Raw genomic sequence first — 11875 nt, 5'->3', positions numbered from 1 at the left:
GATGTTATCCATTTGAATCAAAATGTTCTGTAAGATCTCTTGTTGAGAATTTAGGAAATCAAGTGGGAAGTATTAATCCTAGAGTTATAACTCAATTCAAGGACATAATTATAGAGCTCAATTCCACTAGAGGTTGTAAATAAGAGAATTTGTGATAGAGTGGATTCACGAATAATGTGTCTCGTTCAAAGAGTAGATACATTCAATGTTTTGTGATTCAACGTTTTGGTTAAGACTATATTTATGTAGGCCTCTTCAATATGGATGTACATATTCAACAAGAAAAATAATGTGGGGTTCATAATGATGTACTAAGGAGTGACTTACTTGATGACTTTAGATTGACAGGGCAGTACCTTAATTGATGCCCCTCTTCTCGACATCCAAAACATACATTAGTACCATAGTGACATTCCCCCGAATGACATCTCATACACTTCACGCAACGAGGATGGGGTCCGCTGAACTGACTCGCCCCACTTACCTGACATTTACCCTTTTTGCATACATTATAAGCATTCCCCTTAATCTTCCTCCAAGCCTTCATGGTGGGAGTAACAATCTCTGCAACAGCTCGTTGTATGGACTTTTGGAATTGCCCAAATCTACCACCCCTAACACGCTTCTGAGTATACTCACAACATGACACAAATTATTTTCGCCCGCATATGGGGCAGACCGGGATGGGTATATCCAACCTAAGGTCATTTGTTCTTCTTGTACCCTCCCTCTTTCCACAACCATAACATATTTCAAGAATCATCCAACATAAACAGAGTGGCTAAACCCGAGTGGCTCTTCTTTCATATCAAACATTTTAGCTTATTGATGCCAATAATCCTCTTTCATTTCTTAGGTGCTCTCACCACATAAACTGGTGGCGGGGTAAGATTAATAAAAATAGGGACACTTCCCTTAGCAATTGGTTCTTTCATTCCCTTCTCGCTGACTCGAACCCGTGGGTTACTCATATGGAAAATGAGACATGACGAGGAAATTAGCTTCCTATCTTGAGTTCTATCGCATGATCTGGAGTATAAAAAGTGTGAATTTCATAAATATCCAAGTGGCCTCCTCATTATAGATGTGGTCGACAACACACCGATAAGAAGGACTCTACTAGACAGGATTCCGAGACATCCTAGGACACTTTAAAACCTTAGGTTCTGATACCAAGTTAATCACGCCCCAAACTCGGGGAGCGCAACCGATGCTCAACCGAGAGAACCTGGCAGAGCAAGCCTGTTAGATTTCCTTCTAACCAAACTCATCCATGAATAAAGAGGAGATGTACTCCATTAATCAATCGCTGAAAAGATTTTATTAACAACTTCCTTTTCATTCCCATTAGCAGCTTCATTCATAATTTTCAAAACATTACGAATTTATAGAATTAATGAAAAACATGATTTCCAAATACCAACATTTCTAGTTCAATTCTCAACTTCAACCATAACTCACAACCTGTCTACGAAGCCTCTTATACAATAGAAGAGTAATATAAAAATGCCGGCAATAAGGCCCCGGCTATACCTCAAAACACAGTACATGAGAAGCAAAAGATATATGACCCCAAAATGAAGTGGGGCTCACCAAATCAGCTGAAAAGAGTGCACTGCTATCACTGATCAATGTCGTCTGCTGTAGAAACACCTGCATCCATTAAAGATGCAGCGCCCCCGGCAAAAAGGGGCATTAGTACCGTCGAATAACACTAGTATGTATAGCTGAAAGTCCTATTTCAAAATAGAATGCCAATATAAGAAAGGCAACACATAGAAACAGCAAGTTATAATCAACAATATCCAATTGTTCAGTTAAAACATAATAATTTTCAAAACACGAACTTCATATACAATTTTGGTTGGGAGATCATTAGCACTGATATACCACTGTCTTTGTTAGCATGGAGTCCGATCACGCTAGATCGGCTAGGCCATCTCCCCACAGACAATGTGGTTTGACAGGTGATGCGAAAGAAAGTTGTTACCAAGAGTAGTACCACCATGTGCGCAACATGGCATATGATCTCCACCGGTCAGCTAGGCCGCCTTCCCACATATGCCGTGTGGGTTGACTTTTCCAATCCACAAAGGTTCCAGTTTCATCCCAATTAAGAGGAATAATATCACAATTTCCCAAACGTTCCAATTTCATCCCAAATAAGGGGAATAATCACAATCCACCCCTACACCGGCACGTGTAGTTTCAGGTGTAGGCGTTAAGACCCACCCTTTTCTCGGTATTGCTAATGATGCTCCCAAAAATATTTTTGATTTGATTTGCAAACAGAAATATCATAAATACAATTGTACTCACCTCAACATCTTTCACATTGTATAAATACTCATTAGTATTTCCAGTCATTCACAAGGACGATATTTCCTTGGCTCATTAGGCCATTCACAAGATTCTTTATTCCTGGCACGATGGCTGTATTTCATATTCCACACTTTCACCTCTTTCAATTTCAAATATCTACATATAGAATATTTCAGAAATCATATACTTCAAATCCATTTGAAATGGAAACTTCAAACATGAATGGTTTCTTCCCAAAGAATGAGGCCTACCAACCAACAATATAAACACACATGAAAAATCATAAACAATCAATACACCATTTATTCTTACAATACTCTTCCCCAGAAATGACAATGAACAATTTGAGTATAAAGCAAAGCATTAGTTAAAGCAGCCCCTGATGGGCATGAATTGAGTATAAAAGCTCTTAGGCAAATTCTATTTTTTTCCAAATCACTTTTAAAACGGTGGAGTCGAGGCTCATTTCATATTCTTTATCGCATCCTCTAAAATCATATGCACTACTAGCCACAACATAACTTTAATTCTTGGCACGTTGGGCACACTCTATTTCTTCAATCCGCTTATTTCATTTTCAAGAATCTTTAAAGATTATCAATAATAAGACACTTCCAATCAATTCCTTTGGTACACATATGAGCAATTATGAGTATTAAGTATATCGAGTTTTTCTCACCCAAATTGTATACTAGTTCTCATTTAAAACACGACTCAAAGCCACAACATTTTAATACGCAAACCATACTTTGAACATCTATCTTTCGACATAAGGCTCATTCGGAATAAACAAGTTTATAGGGAATAACCCGGAATATAGAAGTTAGGAATCTTGAGCCAATCATACTTGATCTTACGAAAACATTATGGATATCTATTCTAAGAGAGAAAGTTTAGCCAACATACCTTACTTTGAGCTTTTCTTAAATTACTAAAATGTTCCGGAAATTCTAGCAATCCCAATCTATTTTGATACATAACAAAATTGAACCATTATTAGGAAGATATTCATGATCTCAGCTCATTTGAGCATTTTAGCAAGCACTAGGTGTGCAAATCTAACTACAAGGTTCTTCTACAAGATTTCCTTCACTCCACAACCCAATCTTTACTTATTTGAGCTCAACAATCCTCCCACAAACCTTATTAGTACAAGAATGTATATATAATACTCATATACCCAAGAATCATACTCCAAATTAACCATCTTTTACCCAAATTCAAAATTGGAAACAAGGGTATGGAACCTTACCTCTTAGATGAAGATCTTGTGATTAGCTTCCTTGATTCTTGAAGATTGGTGCAAGGTTGGATAATTATAATGTTATGTTTCCTTCTTCTCTCTCTAAAATGCTCTTAACGCTCTCTAAAACCCTCAGAAAAACACCCAAAATAAGCCCCAAAACCTATTTATCAAAATGGGATCGGGTTATGAAAAAAGAAAAATTAACCCTCCGAATTCAACTATGCGGTCGCACAATGGACCGCACAATTCGTGTGCGGGTCGCACAATGGTCGCACAAATTGGTGCCGCTGTTATGGTCCATTCGGCGACCAGTTTGCGGTTGCATAACCATTTTGCGATCGCATAATGGTCGCCGAATTTGGTCGCAAACATCGCACTCCGTCAGCCTTTGGTTATTTGGTCATAACTTCTTGTAGGGGTGTCCAAATGACGAACGGTTTGAAGAGTTGGAAACTAGACTCAAAGGGCTTTAGGTAATAAACCATATAAATCTTCATATCAAGATAGGTATGATTGTTTGAAGTTAGGTCTTGTGCGAACTCACTTGAAACTTTATCCCATCATAAAATTTTCAACTTGCCTTAGCCTTGGGGCTCTTCTTAGACCATAAAACATTCTTAGTGCACCTCATACATATATTATCATGATAAATTGATATTATTCTTATAATAGCCCTTGTCTGCACACAAAATAATATAATTAGCGTTCATCGACTTTCTTAATAGCGCTTGAGTACTTCGAAATTTTCCGTGGTGTTACATTTGGTCTCCCATGATGAAATACGACTCAAAAAGGAGTGTTCCGAAGCACAAGGCAATAAAGGGCGCAGAAGCAACGATGTGCGGTCCACAGAATTCCATCTGCGGCCACAAACCAAGCAGCAGAACCCAATAGGATTTTCAGCAATGTGCGGACCGCACATGAATTATGCTGCTGCAGAACTGGACTTTCACTGACAAAGATTCCAAGTTCACAAAATATGCAAAAAAAGACCAAGTCCTGACGCCTTTGTGAAGTGTGGACCGTACAAGAATTGTGCGGCCGCAGAAGTTGCTTCGCAGCCGCAATCCAAAAATGTGCAGCTGCAAAACTCACCTTCCTGCTAGCTGAAGAAATCTGTGGACCGCACATGGAATTATACGGCCGCAGAACCTCCCGAGGGGCATTTTTGTCCGCAATTTTTGGCCCAGTATAAATAGACGAGCATCACAAATTTAGGTCAAGTTTGAACATTAAAAGCTGATGTATTCGTTTCTTTTTATTACTTTAGGAAGTTTGACATTATTTTAGTGTTTAAATATTAGATTTCATAATTTTAATCTTTCATTATGAGTTTAATTAACTTTCCTTCTTTATTTTCTTCAATTCACATTATGAGTTGCTAGATTTTTAAATATTATGGGTATTTAATTTAATGCTTGTTTATGATTGGATATTGATTATTTAGCTTAGTTCATGCTTCAATTTTAGAATTAATGGTTGCAAACATTTATTCATGCCTATTTGACTTAGTCTTTACTTGAGAAAGAGGGACCTAGTCTAGGATAACTTGGCTAACAAGGAATTGGGTTAATTGAGAGATTGATTAGTCTAATTAAAGGGTTAAAACTAGAGATAGTAAAAACCCGACTTGAGCTCATATCAACTATTTTGCTTGATATCCATTTGGACTTGAGAAAGCCAAATTGGGCAAAATCACTCTTTGACCGAGAGGTATTGAGTGGGTAACGTAGAGTTGAGAGCTATAATACACCTCAATCAACAAAACAAGTGTTAACATCTTTATCCCATTAGGAAAACACCTAGGTTATGGTCACATCCCCGGGCCTTTAAACTATTTGGTAAAACATCAAAAATATCCATCTCTAGTCTATTTACCTTAGCTTGCTATCATTAGTGTAATAGTAGAAGTAGAAATCAAAACTCTGTTGTGAAAGTGCAATTTTAGGTAGTCCATTCGCTTGCTAAAAATATAAACTCCTGACACCCCTTATAACTCCCAATGGATTTGACCCCGACTCATAGTTGGGTAATTATTATTGCATACGATCGTATCATATCTCTTATTAATGTGTGTTGTCGACGTCATCAATTTTTGGCACCATTGCCCGGGAGTTAAAATGGTGTTAGCTATATATTTGGGTTTGTTTTTGGAATATCTTCTTTTCCTTACGTGTTACTAACTTGTGTGAGAAATCGTAGGTACAACCATGGCGAACAATGAGCTCAGAAACTTGCCTTTGGGGGATGTGGACATCGAGGATGAGCAAGTTGAGCAGGTTCCTCTTGAACCCCAAGCCAATAAAAGAGACTGAGTGCCTCATGACAATGTCCCCTCTCCACACCCACCTCCACCACGAGCGGCTCCACACCGGATATTACCCAATGAAGGATATGCAAGTGTAATAGTCCCTCCCCGTATTAGGGCAGGCAACTTTCAAATCACCAATGTGATGCTCACTTTGCATGATCAACGGGGTTTCTTCACCGGTGCTCTAACTCAAAATGCATACAAACATTTGAAGGGGTTTGTGGACACTTGTTGGGGGAGCAAACAAACAAATCTCTCCGAGGGTGCATTGAGGCTAAGGCTTTTTCCCTTCTCTCTACGGGGAAAAGCTTTAGATTGGTTGGAACGATAGCCGAACCATTCCATTCATACTTGGGATGAGTTGGCGGAAAGGTTCATTTCTAAGTTCTTCTCTCCGGGGCACATGGCTACACTTCGAGATGAGATTTTGGCACTCAAGCAAGAGCCGAACGAACCACTACATGAGATATGGGTATTCTATAGAAAAATGGTTAAGTAATGTCCGAACAACTATATGAAAAACATGATCCAATAAACTTTCTATCGTGGGATTAACACAACCAACCAATGTGTAGTGAATCAACTTATCGATGTGAACTTCATGACTACGCCTTATGCGGAGGCGTGTGGGATTTTGGATGAGATGGCGAAAATGTCATTGACTTGGAAATCCCGGGCCAATGCTCCACAAGGTGATCCAAACATTATCCACGTTCACAAAGAATTGCAAGACCATGGGCAAGCCATTGCCGAATTGACAATCACCATGTCATAACTAGAAAAGGCCGAACTAAATCAAGTGTAAAATCCCAAGCAAGTCAATGCCATGGAGAGAGTGAACATGCTGGTGAACAAGTTTAGGACCAAAGGTCTACAAGTGCAAAATCGAGTGGAGAATTATGTGCAAAAAGATAGTGGTTTTGATCAAGATGATTCCTATAATGAACAAGAAGAGGAGGTGCAATATGTGAACAATTTCCCAGGGTAAAGAAACAATTTCCAAGGCCCAAACCAACAACAATGGCAACCTTAAAACAATCAAGGCAATTGGAATTCTAACAATCAAGGAAATTGGCATAACAACAACAATCCAAGGAATTGGCATAACAACAATAATCAAGGAAATTGTAATGGAAATAATCAAGGAAATTAGGGAGGTAACAGTCAAGGTGGATGGAACAACAATCAAGGCAACTAGGGTCGGGTTTTCATAGACCCCCGATGTATCAATAACCGAGCAACCCGCCTCTTTATCCTCCCCATGGTTCAAGTTCTTCAAACAACTAGATGGGGCGTATTGAAAATATGTTCAAGCAAATAATGGGAAAAAATGCTGATTCGGATGCCCAACTTGCCTCACACAACACATCAATCCACAACATAGAAGTTCAAATGGGGTAAATCTCTCAAGCTCTAAATTCTCGTCCTGAGGGGGCACTTCCAAGTGACACAGTAGTAAATACAAAGGGTATAAACAACAAGGGGAATTCTATGGTCGTTACTACAAGAAGTGGAAAAGGTGGGAATGCACCCACCTCAAGTCCAAGGCAACTTGTGGATGATGAGCAAGTGGTGCCAGAAGAAGAGATCCCGAGCAATGTGGTGCAACCTAATGATGAAGTTCGAATTAATATTGATGATAGTGTGGAAGAGACTCAAGAGGAGGTGAACCCGTCTAGGGATCACATTATTGACATACCGGAGCCGGTAGTGCAAAAGGCTAAGGTACCATTGTTTAAGCCTCCGCCTCCATACCTTCAAAGACTTGCCAATCAAAATGGTGAGAATCAATTCAAGAAGTTCATTCAAATGATGAAGATTCTCTCAATCAATGTGTCATAAGTTGAAGCTTTGGAACAAATGCCCGGTTATGCCAAGTTTATGAAGGATCTCGTGACAAAGAAGCGGTCAATGAATTTTGAAACTATCAAAGTCACTCATCAAGTGAGTGCAATTGTACATTCAATGGCTCCTAAGTTAGGGGATATTGGTGCTTTCACGATTCCTTGTACAATTGGAAGTGCCGATTTTGCTAAAGCCTTTTGTGATCTTGGGAAAAGTATCAATTTGATGCCATATTCGGTTTTCAAGACTTTGTGGATTGGGAAATCAATACCCACATCTATGAGATGGCAAATAGCTGATCGTACTATGAAGAGGCCTTTGGGAGTGATTGAAAATGTCTTGGTTCGTGTTGATAAATTCATTCTTCCGGTGGATTTTGTCATTCTAGATTGTGAGGTTGATTATGAAGTATCGATTATTCTTGGGATACCTTTCCTTTCTACGGGGAATTCTTTTTGTGATGTTGAAGCCGGAGAACTTACATTTCAGGCTGGTGATAAAAAGTGATATTACATGTGTGCAAGTCCATGCGGCAACCAAATAGCAATGAGGTGTGCTCTTTTGTGGACTTGGTGACCGATGTTATTGTTAATGATACAAGTGCTACAATCAATGTTGGTGATATGTTGGAGGTCGTCTTGCTACTCTTTGATGATGATGAGATGGATGGCTTCATGGAATCTGCGAACTTTTTGCAAGGAATGGGGTCGTACAACTATGCACCCCGAAAATTATCTTTGGATCTTGAAAATAGGACAACTCTTCCTACAAACCTTCTATTGAAGAGCCTCCTACCTTGGAGTTGAAGCCAATGCCTCCACATCTTCTGTATGAATTTCTTGGCCCTTATTCTATTTTATCGATTATTCTTTCCTCTTGTTTGACTAATGTGCATGTAGATTCCACTTTGGCGGTGCTACAAAAGAGAAAGAAGGTTATTGGATGGACTTTGGCGGATATTTGAGGGATAAGCCCCACCTTTTGCATGCATAAGATCAAATTGGAGGATAGTGCCAAACCATCTATTGAACATCAAAGAAGACTCAATGAGGCTATGCAAGAAGTTGTCAAGAAGGAGATTATCAAGTTGTTCGATGCCGGGGTTGTCTACCCCATATCCGATAGTTCATGGACTTCTCCAGTTCAATATGTCCCAATGAAGGGGGGTATGACGGTGGTCACCAATGACAAGAATGAGTTGATTCCTACAAGAACGGTGACCGGATGGAGGGTGAGTATGGACTATCGCAAGCTCAACAAAGTCACAAGGAAGGATCATTTTCCACTTCCTTTCTTAGATCAAATACTCGATAGATTGACGGCTGTGCTTTCTATTGCTTTCTTGACGGATATTCGGGCTACAACCAAATTCTTATTGCCTCAGAAGACCAAGAGAAAACAACCTTTACATGTCCATATGGTACTTTCGCCTTCAAGCGGATGCCCTTTGGTTTGTGCAATGCACCGACGACTTTTCAAAGGTGTATGATGGCTATCTTCACGGACATAGTGGAGGACTACCTTGAAGTTTTGACTTCTCGGTGGTTAGGGATTCTTTTGATGATTGTCTTGTAAATTTGGATAAAATGTTGGCTAGATGTGAAGAAACAAATTTGATGCTTAATTGGGAGACATGCCATTTCATGGCCGAGGAAGGCATTGTCCTTGGCTATAAAATCTCAAATAATGGAATTGAATTTGACAAGGCAAAGATTGAGGTGATTTCTAAACTTCCACCTCCAACTTCGGTGAAGGGTGTACGGAGTTTTTTAGGCCACACGGGTTTTTACAGGCGCTTCATCAAAGATTTATCTAAGGTGGTGAATTCGTTGTGCAAGCTTCTTGAGAAGGATACTAAGTTAAACTTCAATGATGATTGCACGAGAGCTTTTGATTTGTTGAAGTTCAAGTTGAAAACTACCCCCATCATCACCGCTCCAAATTAAAGTGTCCCTTTTGAACTCATGTGTGATGCAAGTGACGTAGCGATTGGGGTTCTTTTGGGGCAACGCATCAACAAAAAATTTCATTCGGTCTACTATGCTAGTAAGTCCATGAATAATGCCCAAGTAAACTATATCGTTACGGATAAATAGCTCCTTGCGATTGTGTTTGCAATTGAGAAGTTCCGCCCGTACTTGATGGGTGCAAAAGTCATTATCCACACAGATCATGTGGCGCTTCGGTATTTTATGAGCAAAAAGGACTCCAATGATCGATTGATGAGATGGGTGATTTTGTTGCAAAAGTTTAATATTGACATCCATGATAGAAAAGGGAGTGAAACCCAAGTGGCAGACCACTTGTCTCATTTGGAGGAGGAAGGGAGGCCGCATGATGGCCTTGAAATTAATGATTACATCGCTATGAGAAACTCTTGGCTATTTCAATGAAATATGTGCCATGGTTCGCGGATCAAGCAAATTTTCTTGTGTGTGGAATCATTCCGGATGAGTTCTCTTCAAACCAAAGGAAGAATCTCAAACAGAATTGTCAAGATTATTATTAGGATGAACCATACCTTTTCCGAATTTGTACGGATGGGGTGATTAGAAGATGTATACTAGAAGAAGATCAAGGTGAAGTTCTTGGGGCTTGTCATTCTTCGTCATATGGTGGTCATCATGGTGGAGCAAGAACGGCGTCCAAAGTGCTTAGTTGCGACTTCTATTGTCCCACTCTTTACAAGGATGCTAGTGAGCTAGTGAAAAGATGTGATGAATGTCAACGGACGGTGGAATATCAAAGAAGAATGAAATGCCTCTCACAACCATTTTGGAGATTGATATTTTCGATGTGTGGGGTATTGACTTCATGGGCCCTTTTGTGAGTTCTTGTGGAAACACCTACATCTTGGTCGTGGTAGATTATGTGTCCAAATGGGTTGAGGCCATTGCTTTACCCAACAATGAGACGAGAAGTGTGGTGGATTTCTTGAAGAAGAATATTTTCACAAGGTTTGGTACTCCACGTGCTATTATAAGCGATGGGGGGTCGCATTTTTGCAACAAGGCTTTCGACACTTTGCTTAGCAATTATGGTGTTACTCACAAAGTCACGACTCCTTATCACCCATAAGCTAGTGGGCAAGTGGAAGTCTCCAATCGGGAGATAAAGAGTATCTTGTCCAAAACGGTGAATGTTGATCGGACGGATTGGTCCAAGAAGCTTGATGATGCATTATGGGCTTATCGGTCAGCTTACAAAACACCTATCGGAATGTCGCCATACCGGTTGGTGTTCGGAAAAGCTTGTCATCTTCCGGTGGAACTAGAGCACAAGGCCATGTAGGCTCTAAAGAAGTTGAATCTTGATTGGGATGTAGCCGCTAACTTGAGGGTTGCACATTTGAATGAATTGTATGAGTTCTGGTACCATGCTTATGCAAGTTCGTCCTTGTACAAAGAAAAGATGAAATATCTTCATGACAAATACATTTGGAACAAAGAGTTCAAGGTGGGCGATCTTGTATTGTTGTTTAACTCAAGGTTGAGGATGTTTCCCGGGAAGCTAAAGTCTAAATGGAGTGGTTCTTTTGAAATTGTGGATGTAACACCTTTTGGTGCATTAGACTTGAAAAACAAAAACAATGAAGTATTCCGAGTCAATGGTCACCAGGTGAAGCACTATTTGGGAAAGGTTGGAGATAGCCACATCGTGGAGGTCATTCATTTCAATTGATGGAATTTTGCATTGTTCCGCGATATTAAATTAGGCGCTTCTTGAGAGGCAACCCATTTTCTTTTCCTTTTTTCTTTTGTAGTTGGGCATTATTTTTGTTCTAACTTGATTTGAAATTTGCTACAGGGTTGAGTGTGACTTACAGGAATTATGGACCAAATATTTGGCTAAGTGCTCTAAGAATTGCGGACCGCAGGTGATTTGTGTGGACCGCACAATATGGGTGTTGTAGCAAAAGACCAATGCGGCCGCACAATTAGCTTGCGGACCGCACAAATGAGAGGTAAAAAATACCTATTCTCTGAAGTTTTAGCCTGTATGAGAAACGGTCGATGTGCGACCGCACATGAAATCTGCGGCCGCACACAAAATTGTGCGGACCGTAGATGGAAAGGTGAGATGAGGGCCCCAGGTAACAAAGTGCGAACCACACATGAAAATGTGCGGCCGCATTCGACCTTCTTCCCCTT

The sequence above is a fragment of the Nicotiana tabacum genome, chromosome 19 (assembly GCF_000715075.1).
Source record: "Nicotiana tabacum cultivar K326 chromosome 19, ASM71507v2, whole genome shotgun sequence".
NCBI lineage: Eukaryota > Viridiplantae > Streptophyta > Magnoliopsida > Solanales > Solanaceae > Nicotiana > Nicotiana tabacum.
Note: the sequence above shows the minus strand (reverse complement) of the source record.